The sequence below is a fragment of the Narcine bancroftii genome, chromosome 4, assembly GCF_036971445.1.
Source record: "Narcine bancroftii isolate sNarBan1 chromosome 4, sNarBan1.hap1, whole genome shotgun sequence".
Classification (NCBI taxonomy): Eukaryota; Metazoa; Chordata; class Chondrichthyes; order Torpediniformes; family Narcinidae; genus Narcine; species Narcine bancroftii.
This window is the reverse complement of record NC_091472.1, coordinates 304,045,058-304,057,578: the sequence shown is the minus strand read 5'-3', so window position 1 is coordinate 304,057,578 and position 12,521 is coordinate 304,045,058. Positions and strand designations below refer to the sequence as shown.

General features: G+C 36.3%; 1 protein-coding gene across 10 annotated transcripts in view; it reads left to right on the top strand.

Moving 5' to 3' along the window:
• atf2 (activating transcription factor 2) overlaps positions 1 to 12,521 on the top strand; it is a 147,650-nt gene that overhangs the window by 6,550 nt on the left and 128,579 nt on the right. For 8 of the 10 annotated variants that reach the window (XM_069935790.1, XM_069935788.1, XM_069935784.1 and 5 more), the window contains exons 2-3: positions 1,223 to 1,262; positions 5,592 to 5,816. The gene's annotated coding sequence lies outside the window, so the exon portion shown is untranslated. The remainder of the gene's footprint in view (positions 1 to 1,222; positions 1,263 to 5,591; positions 5,817 to 12,521) is intronic. The other 2 variants (XM_069935782.1, XM_069935781.1) reach the window with 2 other exon arrangements.

The window sequence follows — 12,521 nt, the reverse complement described above, 5'->3', positions numbered from 1 at the left end:
CAAGGATTCATGTGCAGCCCCTCCAACCTGGTCATTTGCATTTGGTGGTCATGATGTAGCCTCTCCATCAGTGAGTCCATGCCCAGACTAGGTGATCATTTTGCAGAGCACCCGTTTTATGTCTATGACTATAATCTTGAGCTTCTGGTTGCTTGTCATTTTCTCTGCCCTTCCCTGTCCACCTCATTCTGTCTGCCCCAGCCTTTTGTAGTCACAGTGAGGCCCAAATTCTACAACTTAATTGTATGAATTTTTAGTTTTTAAATTTCATATAGCCCTCTCTCTTTGTCCACCTTTTCCCTCCCTTTCCCAGCCCCTTCATTATCTACACTGATCACCCTCCCCACTTGGTTCCATCTACCTATCATGCCTCCCTTGTCTGGTTCCACCTATCAGCCTTTCCTATCCTTTTCTCTCTCCTCCCCAGCTTCATCTGCCATATGTTTGCATCTATCATCTACCTGCCTCTGGCTCAGCATTCCCTCTTTCTTGTCCACCTGGCTCCATTTCCCATCATTCTCTGCCCCTGCCACCACCTCACTGCCTCTAGTTTCATCTATCATGTGCCTCACATCTGCCTCTTACTGGCTATTTTTCTCTCCACCTGGTCCTGAGGCAGGGTCTTGACACAAAATATCACCTCGCCTTTTGCTTTTACAGATGTTAGTTGACCCACTGAATTCTTCCAGCAGTTTATATTTTCAAACAAATGTTACAGTCTAATTGAGTAGAAAAGGAAATTCTCCTGAAGAACTCAAACAAATTTGTAAGGAAAATGATTCTTTGAGTTTTTGAATTCTTATTTAATACTTCTCCAATCCCATTAGACAAGAAATAACTTTTTTGTTTGGATGCCATGTTTGTAACAAGGGAGTAACATTGACTGAGAGTATGGTGGGAATTGTTTTTCTGTTTCTGCTGAACTATTCTACATTATACTTGACTGTTCCATTTAGGAATTGATAATAAATGTGACCGATGACCACATTCCTGTGACTTGATAAATTAAAACAAACTTTGAAAGTATAACAACTGTGTTTAATTGATCCATGTAAGATGGCTTTTGTTAAATTAGCCATATTGACTTTTTTCAAAAGTAGGTGAACGGACATATTATGAAATGCAATCAAATTGCATAAATATTTTCTAAACCAATTTAGAATTGACAGTTGCAGCAAAACAAACTAGTCAAATCACTGAAATATTTCCCATTTTCTTTCAGCTATCATGTTGATTCTTCAACCATCTGATACTCTATAAAGGTAAAGATACAGTATCTAGTATTGACATAAGTAAAACTGTCATACTTATCAAAAAGTATGCAAATCGTGTTGGAGATTTGTTTTCCTGAGAGGACATACTTTTACAGAATTCAAGTCTCAGGTTTTTCTCCAAATTGATGTTGTATTGTTCATCTGGGCCATCAAAATGGAAGCTTTCCATTGACTTGTATAGTGTTATTCACCTGGGTATTGGATTTAAAGCAAAATTAAATAAATATGAAATTGTCAGATTGAGAATGAAGAAAAAGATAGAAATGTTGTCATTTGAAATCATGTTTTTGAATGTTCTACAAATGGTAATAAAAATGTTTATCAATAAAAGGTAAATATGGCATAATACTATATGAGAATATCTGGGTACAAAATGGGTAATAGCAATAATTTAACTTAATCTGTAGGGGCGTACTCAGTCATCTTCCCATCATCAGTGAAATATTTACTGTACAAAAATGAAACAAATTTGTCAAAATGTGCAAATCACATCAGACATGTGGTGTTCCTAATATTTGGTGTCTTGAAAACCTGGGCTGGGTAGCATTTCAATATTTACAGACAACACAACTTTTTTAGAACAATGGAAATGTAAGGAGGCAGGGGAATTGCTGGAAATCTGATGTGAAGCCCTCTGAATGATGTGATTCTGAAGCAGAACAGAATGCTGAAAATACAGGTAATCAGAAAGTCAGGCAGTACTGACAATGAGAAATCCATGGCCTGTTAACCTTTCACCAGAGGTAATTTTGACATCAGTTGGAAAGGCTGTAAGATTTTATTCAATATGATGATCTGCAGTATGCTCAGTAGAAAGATGGCATGCTGCTCCTTGAGTTTGAGATTTGTTTCAATAGTGGAGATGGTCAAAAACAAAGGTTGAGGTAGAGATGGCTTGGGCAACGGTAGTTAAATTGGGCTTTATGTATTGAATAACGTTTTCTGCAAAGAGGTTACAAAGCTGAGTTTTTTTTTCCAATATAGTGGAGATCATATCAGGAGAAACAAATGCAGAACATAAGTACAGATGGACAAGAAAAGTCAGAATGGACATGATGAACCAAAGAATCTGTTTCTGTACTGCACAACTTGGATGAAGAACAATTTTATAATTTATTTGCCTGGAAGAATGGTGGGAAGAAGGTGCATTAATAGGTGCAGTGAGAAGGAGGTTGAATATTGGAGGAGAAGAAAGAATGATCCAGAGTTATGGAGGAAACTTGGAATTTTAAAAGCACATGGGAAAATAAGTCTAGTACTGGAATCATGTTGAAAGTAGTAGAAAGGAGTGTGATCCATCAAATATTAAATCTTTGTTTGATAACTTTATTTGATCATAGAAAGTCTTTAAAATTGATGTATGACGAGATGAAATCTGTGAATGAGATTGCTTGATCTTACAGGGAAGGTTTCTTCAAAGTGACCATTGGATTTTGGTCTTTGTATTTAATTCTGGGTCATCTGTCTCGGGGAGAATATCAAAATAATAGTCGTGCAGAAACAGATCTTTTGGCTCATCATGTCCATTCTGACTTTTTTATCCATCGACACTGATCCTGTTTGCCCAAGTTATGACTATATCCTTGTAAACTTGTACTATTTATGCCTCTTACATATAATAATTGTACCTAATTCCTCCACCACCTCCAGGGGAATGTTCCAGATATAAATCACAATGTGTAAAAAGAAGTAAGATCCTCTTTGAAACTCCTTCCTTTCACCTTAAACCTACTCCATCTCTTTTTTCATACCTGTATTATGGGGAAAAATACTTTGACTTTCTTCCCTTTTTCCTCCTATCAGGTCACCCCTCAACCTCCTTTATCCCAGGGAAAAAGTTCAACTTCTCCAATCTAGCCCCAGCTTTAAGATCTTCTAATCCAGTGGGAAGACTCAATAAGGGTGCCTTAGCGAATGATTTGCATAAGATTAGTAGACAGGTGCAGCTAATTGTAAGGAGAGCTAAGAGAATGTTCCAAAATATTGCAAGAGAAATTGAATACAAAATTAGCATCTTGTGCTTTAGTTATATGAGGCCACATCTAGAGTACTGTGTGCAATATTAATCTCAAAGAAAGGACGGAAGTTAATGTGTTGGAAGCAGTTCAGAGAAGGTTTTCTTGATTAATGCCTGGAATTGAAAGGTTATTTTGTGAAGAAGTGTGACAGTTCCTTGGCCTGTATCTCTGGGAGTGAGAGAAGCAACAGGCAACTTGATTGGAATATGAGAGACAGAATAGCATTGAGAGTTTGGATGCGGCGAATATGGTTTTTGTAATATCAAGACCCAGGGTTTACTGTTTAAAATAACATAAGGATGATGTATTTTTTTCCTGAGCATCAAGAGTCTTTAGAACTCTCTTCCTCAAAGAATGGCAGAAGCAGGGTCTTGAATATTTTAAAAGTTGTGATGGAAATATTCTTGATGACAAGTGGGTTGACAGGTTACTAGATAAGCTAGAAGACAGAGTTGAGGTTGCAACCAGATCAAAAATGGAAGAGCAGGCTTGAAGAGCTGTTTGGTCTGCATGCAATTCATATATTTTAACAAGTTTTATTCATGGTAACTGGAAATGTGGCAGGATCAGGATTACTCTTTGTAAGCCAGAGACACTTATGAGGAGATTTAATTTGGGTGTTAAAATTATTGGGTGTTAAAGAGAAACTTTCCACTGGAAGTTGCAAATTAGTAATTGCAAAAGAACCAGAGTAGATTTTAAATGGTAGTGAATGTTTCAAAGAACAGGTATGTTTCAGTTAGGCTGGATTTGATGGTGTATGATTCTGGGTTTTTTTCATAATGACTAAATTACAAATCCAGAGCTCATTGGTATAAATAGTCTGTGCACTTATTTGTCATTTGCATGATTTTATACCACAACTTGGGCTTTCCAGCTTTTGACTTTGAGGTATTCTGTCCTCTTGGAAGCCCACCATTATTACATTTGTTTTATTGTAGCCATTGATCCATTTTTTAAATCATTTATGTGTAGATTTTTCTTTTTTAATCTTTATATTGGTTTTAATATATGCAAAATACTTAGGTAGATATAGTAATAATAATAAAGTAAGTTAATCTCAAGTTACAAGTATCAAGTAACGGTAAACAAGGTACATATAAATTGTTATAAATTGGAAAAAAGTAAAAGAAAAAACCCATATTTTTTAACTAATCTAATAATCTAACCCCACGCAATTAAGGTTGCTGGGCAAATTAAGGAGCGGACTACCACTAATAATAACTATGGGGTCATTTTATTAAAAAAAAGCAGAGATGAATAATCTTACAAATTTTGAAAATAATTGAGAAAAGGACCCCAAAGAGAAAGAAAGTTAAGATCCATTGCAGTAGCAGAATTTTTTCTAAAGAAAGACATGCCATCAGATCCGACAATCAGTATCTTTTCATCTCAGCAAAATGGCCCTTCTAGCATTGAGGGAAGCAAAAACTTGTGTGGAAGTCTGTATTAAATCCATTGGTCCATTCACTCCAAAAACAGCAAGGAAGGGGCTAGTAGTCAAATTAATATTAAGAACTAATGATAAAGTACGAAATATCCCTTGCCAGAAATTAAAGAGAAAAGGACATAGCCAAAACATTTGATACAACGTACTTTCGTCAGTTGTGCATTTTTCATATTTAGAGGTAATATTAGGATAACATTTGGCTAACTGAACCTTAGAGAAGTGTGCTCGATGGACTACTTTAAATTAAATTAGTGAGTGCTTAGCACAAAGAGAAGATGAGTGAACACGTTTCAAAACAGAATCCCATGTAGTTTCGGCAAATGGTTGTTGAAAGTCTTGTACCCATAATTTCTTCGTGTCACCCAGGGAACAATCCCTAGACCTTAGGAGCAGTTCATAAAGGGCAGAAAGCAATCCTTTATTATTAAGTTTAAAATTATATACTTCTCAAATAAGGTTAAAGTCGAAATCCTGTGGAAGCCTCAGCGTTTAAGAATTTAAGAAGCTCCGAATCTGTAAATAGCAATAAAAATGATGTTTAGGTATTTTAAATTTATTAGATAATTGTTCAAAATAAGCAAAGTTTTGGTCAATATATAGATCTAGAAAAGATTGGATACCCAAGCTTAGACACTGAGTACAGGTGCCTAACCTTTTATCTGGGATAGTCAGGACACCTGCTCTTGTCAAAATCTTCCAGATTTTGGAATGATTTTAATTTTGGTCCCTTTAAGCAAATTCCTTGCTCCTGGCACCTGCCGTCCGTTTCCTCCCCCCACCCCCCCCACCCCCTCCCCCACCGTTACCACCCCCAGTGCTGATGCCAGACTATTTTGCGCCCTATGCCAGGTGCTGAATGGGCTGAGCGATGGTTTGATGTGTACCATATAGGAGGCTCTCTACCAGTGTGCTGGTCAGGTGGAGGTCGGAGGTGACGAGGTGGCCCAGGAGCTCAGCCAAAAGGGCGGCCAGCGACGGCTGCTCGGAGCCAGCGGCCAAGCGGGGCAGAAGCCTGGAGGGCTGCAGAAGGAGCGGCTATCAGGCGCTCCACCAGCTCGTTGAATCAACCCTCAGGTACACCCCAATTAATACATTTTAATTCCCATCAGGTACTTTCAAAAATATTTCTAGTATAAATTTTAGCTCTTTTATTCCTTCCTTAAGTTTATTCTTGTATTTTTTTTAATTCTTGAAATAAGATCATGACATAGGAGCAGAAATAAGCTTTTCAGCCCATCGCATCTGCCCTGCCATTTAATCATGAGCTGATTCATTTCCCTAATTTGTTTCTTGTTGCTTTTACTTCTTAACCAGATCCTCAATATCCCTCGAAAACAAAGGTTCCCTCTGCATGTTAACTTTACCTTTAATCTTGACAAGAATATAAACTCTGCTCAAAATTTCACATTTTGAAGGCCTCCCACTTACCAAGCGCACCTTGCTAGAAAACAACCTGACCCATTCTACACTTGGTCTCTTCTAATTCCCTCAAAATTGGCCTTTCTGCAATTCAGAATCTCAACCTGAAAAGCAGACATATCATTCTCCATAATTATCTTGAAACTAATGTCATTATGATCATTGGAAGTTATTCCCTAAATACATTTCTGTCACCTGGCCTGTCACATTTCCTAATAGGTGATCCAGTTTGCATTCTCTCAGGTCGGGACCTCTATATATTAGTTTAGAAAATTTTCCAGACACATTTTACAATCTATAACTCATCCAGCTCTTTTACAGTATGGGAGTCCCAATCAATACGGGGAAAGTTAAAATCACCAGCTATCACAACTTTGTTTTCTGCAGCTATCTGCATATTTGCTCCATCATTTCTCACTGACTATTTGGTGATCTATAATACAATCCCATGAATGTGTTTATCCTTTTTTCATTCTTCAGTTCCATCCTTCCTGTCTGAGCACTAATGTGACATTTTCCCTGACTGACAATGCCACTTCTCCCCCTGTTTATCTTCCCCCCCTCTATTGCGTCTGAAATAACAAAACCCTAAAAGATTGAGCTGCTAGTCTTGCCCCTTCCGCAACCAAGTCTCACTGATGGCCACAATGTCATAATTCCACATGCTAATCTGTGGTCTAAGCCTGTCCACTGTTTCTGAAAGAGGTTACTGGAATCTCAGAAATATTGATCAATGTAGGGACCAGAATTTAATCTTGAACTCTCTGTGGAGAGTTTGCATGTTCTCCTTGTGACTGCTTGGGTTTTTGCCAGGTCCTCCAGTATCTGATATCTCAAAAAAACGGACTTATTAATAAGTTACCAGATGGGAACCAGAAATAATAAAAAAAAGTCTATGAATTAATACAGTACCAGAAAATAAATCTGGCATGTTTTAAGTTTTCACCTTCAGGGTGAATTCAGTTCTTCATCACCAAGTTCAAATTTACAGTCAGAGTACATACACGACATCACATAGAACCCTGAGATTCTTTTTCCTTTAGCCAGGCAAAATTTCAAATTACCAGTAACTCAACCTTACTCAAGAAGAAAGAAATGTATACAAAAGGGAGGAATGTAACCAAAAGAAAGGAATATAAACAAACTGTGCAAATACAGAAAATAAATATTCAGAAATAAATAATTGCAAAGTAAGACTACTTAAATGAGTCTCAGAATGAGTCTGTTGTTCAGGAGTCTGATAGTTAAGGGGTAGCAGCAATTCTGAATCTGAAGGTACAAGTCTGTGGCACTGGTACCTCTTTCCTGGTGTCAGCAGTGAGAACAAAGCGTCCTGGGTGGTGTGGATCCTTAATGATTGCTGCTTCTCTCTGACTGCAGCATTCCATGTAGATTTTGTTGATAGTGTGATGTACTGGGCTAATCCACTACCTTAGTGCCCCCCTATCTGTGATACCCTCATGGACCAGGCTGTGGGTGCAGCCAGTCAGCACACGTTCCACTACACATCTGTAGAGGGAATGATGGAGTTGAATGCCAAACAGTAGCCAATAAAGAACATCCTTTTATGCATTTTTACTGTCCAGGTGTTCCAGGGTTTCGTGTAGAGCCAGTGAAATGGCATCTGTAGACCTGTTGCTGCAGTAGGCAAATTTGGAACGGATCCAGATTAGGTAGATAAGTTAACCGGGTGGCTTGTGTTGATGGTAAATGTTAGAGCATTTCAACCACATGGCCAAATTTATTTTCTGGTACTGTATTAATTGATTGACTTTTTAAAATTTTTTCTGGTTCCCAGCTGGTAACTTATTAATAAGTTAGTCCATCATCGTACCAGCACTTACCAACAGTGTGTGTTTCCATCTGCTAATTTTTGAGAGCACTCCATTCAATACAGCTAAAACCCAAAAGTAAATCACAAAAATCTATTGATACCATGGTTGAAATAAAAACACAAAATGCTGGAGAAACTCAGCAGTTCAAACAATGTCCTTTATGTAGCAAAGGTAAAGATACATAACTGATATTTTGGGTTTTAACTTAATAATAACAAAAAAATTTATTATTTGGAACATTATATTCTTTTATTCATTGAAAAGAAATAAAATAACCAGCTTCAAAACAGTCTTCTTCTATTATTTTAATTCCCATTTGATTCCATATTTTAAAAAATTGATTATTAATTGTAAAAGAAGAGTTTATTTTGATATAAAGATGCTTTATGTGAAATCATACCTTTCTCACTTATTTCATAATCTATTTTATTCCATAATTCAATTAAATGTTTCAATATAGCTGGGTTCTTGTTACCAATTAATAATTTCATGTTCCATTTATAAATAAATTCTTGTGTAGATTTTTAATCTATTTTAGTTAATTATTTCTTAGCCCACATTAAAGATTTATCAAAATCAAACATTCCATTAATAAATTTCAATTGAGTTGCTTTATAATAATTTTGAAAATATGGAAGTTGTAAACCTTCTAGTTCAAATTTCCAAGTTAATTTCTCCAAACATACTCTTACCATTTTCCCTATCCACAACAATTTCCTAATTATTGAATTGAAATCCTTAAAAAATTTTTTCGGGTATAATACAAGGAATAGATTGGAAAAGATAGTGAATCCTTGGAAAAATATTAATTTTAATACAATTCACTCTACCTATTAAAGTTATAGATAAATCATTTCATCTAGTTAAATCCTCTTTAATTTTATTAAATTATTCGACTTGTATAAATTAGGCCCAAGTTTAAGATTACCTAGACAGTCTGAAATAGAAATGTTGGCTACTAAAGGAGGTGCAAATAAATTTATTTCAGAAATGTATGTTACTTCAAAGGAAAATGTCCAAATCAGATATTCATAAATCAGGATTAAGGTGGGAAATTGATTTATATAGAACAATAGATCAAAGTGATTGTAGAATATTATGTAAAGATTATATGATTAAAATTATTAATGTAAGATATAGATTAGTGCAATATAATTTTTTGCATCAATTATATTTAACTCAAAAATTAAAAAGAATTTAGATGTGGTAAAGAGAGAGGTTTTTTAAATTTGAGTTGGCAGTGTACTAACTTTAAGCCTTTTTGAATACTAATTAAAGTATTTTTGGAGAAAATATTAAAGGTAAAACTTCTGTTGGTTCCAATGTTATTTTTGTTGGGAAATATTAAGATGTTTAGTTTAAAATTAAGATTAACTATGTATCAAATTGAATTTTTACAATTAGCTTTAGCTGTTTCAAGGAAATGTGTAGCTATTACTTGAAAATCGGATATGGATTTCGGAATGCAAAGCTGGCATATTGAAATGAGATCTTGTATTCCTTTTGAAAAAATAACTTATAGTTCACTATTTTTTGAAAATATGGAGCCCATATCTACAACATTTTGGTTTGAAAATTTAAACTCACAATAGCTCGACCTGGTGGTGGTGGTTCTTGGTTTCAGGGCTGTTGATTTGAATTTATATATTTATTTAATAATCTTTTTTTTTCTTCTTTTAGGCGTAGTGGGGAGGGAGGTGGTGGTAGGAGGGAGGGATTAGGTATATGTATATATATATATATATATATATATATATATATTCATTATCAATTGAAATGTAATTATGGTCTTAAATTTTTAAATAAAATATTGATAAAAAAGAAGCCCTGGATGACCAGGGAGATTAAGATTCTTCTGAGGGTTGCTTTTAGGTCAGGTGATAGTGTATAGTACGGCTAGAGCCAACTTGAGGAGAGGTTTCAGGGATGCTAAAGAGGCCTATAGGAGGAGGATTGAGGACTTCTTCAACGATAATGAACCGCGGAGAATATGGCAGGGCATCCAGCACTTCACCAATAATAAAAACAACGTCATGACTGTTGATTATGTTGTTAGGCTGGCCGTGGATCTCAATAATTTTTTTGCTCAAGTTGAGATGGAAACAGAAGAGATGGATGTAACACACTCACTGGCCCCTAACAGTCACATCCTCACTGTTCAAGAACATGAGGTGAGATGGGTGCTTAGAGCGGACAACCCAAGGAAAGCCGCCGGCCCCGTTGGCATGTCAAGCAGGGTGCAAACCATCTTTCTGATGTCTTCACAAAGATTTTCAACAGGTTCCTGTCAAAATCTGTCATCCCGTCATGCCTAAAGGCTACCACAATCATTCCACTGCCTAAGAAGAAGGTTATCAAGGGCCTCAACGATTATTGCCCTGTTGCTTTTACACCAGTTATTATGAAGTGCTTTGAGAGGCTGGTTTTGCAGCACATTAAAGCCAGTTTCCCATTCACCTTTGATCCTTACCAGTTTACTTACAGGGCTGGTAGGTCTACTGTGGATGCTATTGCCACTGTTCTTCACTTAGCATTGACCCACTTAGAACAACAGGGATGCAATGTGAGGTTGTTTTTTTATAGAATTTAGTTCTGGTTTTCATACTCTTACTCCAGGCAGACTAGTTGGTAAACTTGCTGACTTAGTTTTTTCCAGATCTATTTGTCTATGGATTAAGGACTTTTTAACAAACCGTTCCCAGACTATAAAAATAGGTGCTCATTATTCTCACACTTAGATCTGGTTCCCCGCAAGGCTGTGTGTTGAGCCCAATGTTGTACTCACTTTATACCTATGACTGTGTCTTCGAGTATTCCTCTAATACTATCATAAAATTTGCAGATGATACAACTGGTTGGGCCCATTTCAAGGGACGAAGTCCACAGGCTGTCAATATGGTGCTCAAAAAACATTGTTGTATTGAATTCTTTGAAGACGCAAGAGCTCATAATGGATTTTAGGGGAACAGAATGGGCCCAGCCATATTGTATATTAATGTGGACTGTGTGGAAAGAGTTATGACTTTCAAGTTCCCTGTCAGGGAACATATTTGGCTGAAGATCTTTCTTGGATTATTAAATACCACTGCTGTAGTCAAATGCTCCATTTGCTGAAAACCCTTAGGAAAATAATCTACAGGAAAGTAATTGCTGTCCTTTTATCACTGCTCTATTGAAAGTGTGCTGATTATTGCATTGTGTGGTTTGCCAGCTGTATAGCCCGCAGATAAGAGGGATCTTTAGAGGGTTATCAGTATGGCCAAGAAGATCATGGGGTTTTCCTTGTCTCCTTTGGAAGATTTATTTTGATCTCGCTGTATCAGGAAGGCAACTGATATTACTAAGGATTCTACTCACCTGAGCTATAATTTCTTTGACTTATTGCCCTCAGGTAGACGATATAGGTCCATTAAATCATGGATGAACAGACTGAAGAACAGCTTCTATCCCTGATCCATTCGAGAATTAAACTCCGCTAATTCGTGTATTTGTATTCTGTATTGTTTTAATGTTGCTTTTTTTCTTGTTTTTACTATTTTTTATATGCTCTTGTATGTTGTATTGTGAGTACCGTGGTTGCACTTTATAATTTTGTGGCATTTTCTTACACGACAATAAAGTACTTACACCTCCCCCTCAATGCTGCTGTACTCTCCCTCCTTTCTCCATCTATCATCTCCTGCCTTTGTCAACTGCCCCCCCCCCCCCAAATTCCTGCCAGCATTTTCTCATACCTTGATGAAGAGCTCAAGTCTGAAAAGTCAGTTATGTATCTTTACCTTTGCTACATAAAGGACACTGTTTGACCAGCTGAGTTTCTCCAGCATTTTGTTTTTATAACTAAAACCCAAATCTCTCCCCATCTGTATGTGCTTCATATCCATTTCCTACTTCACAGGCAAATCTATTTTTGTAGTTTGTTGCATATTGTAGTTATGTATTGGAACCATACAACCATTGAAACTGAAGGAGAAAAAAAAAGTATTTTTTTTATCTACATACGGAGTTTCATGTTCCCAGCATATTCCATGATATTGTAAGTAATTGTAGTTGGTCATTGTTACAAGAAATATATGCCATTATTACTTTTCCACAATTCACAGCAAATGATAAGCTCATCTCTGTTGGTGATGTTGGCCGGATCTTTGAAAAGTGTTTGGAATCTTTACCTGAACAAAAAGATGAGATATTGATTTATTATTTCACTTTAAAAAATGGCAGCACTCTTTCAACATTGCGTTTCTTAAAGATTCATTTTAGATTTTTTAAACTGCCGCCTATTTTCTGCCTCTACAATGAGAGTGAATTGAGATTAGAGCCAAATCAAATCATGGCTAATGATTGACTCAGAAAAGAGAAAAAGACAGTCATTGTGGACCGTCTAAAGCAAACAATTCTGAAAATCGCAGTTGAATATTTAACTATCACATCACTGGTACATCCATTGGCTACATTTTTTGGAAACCCAATATTCTTTTTCTAGAGTATTTTCTATTTTTTGTATTCCCTATACTTAGCAGAAAGG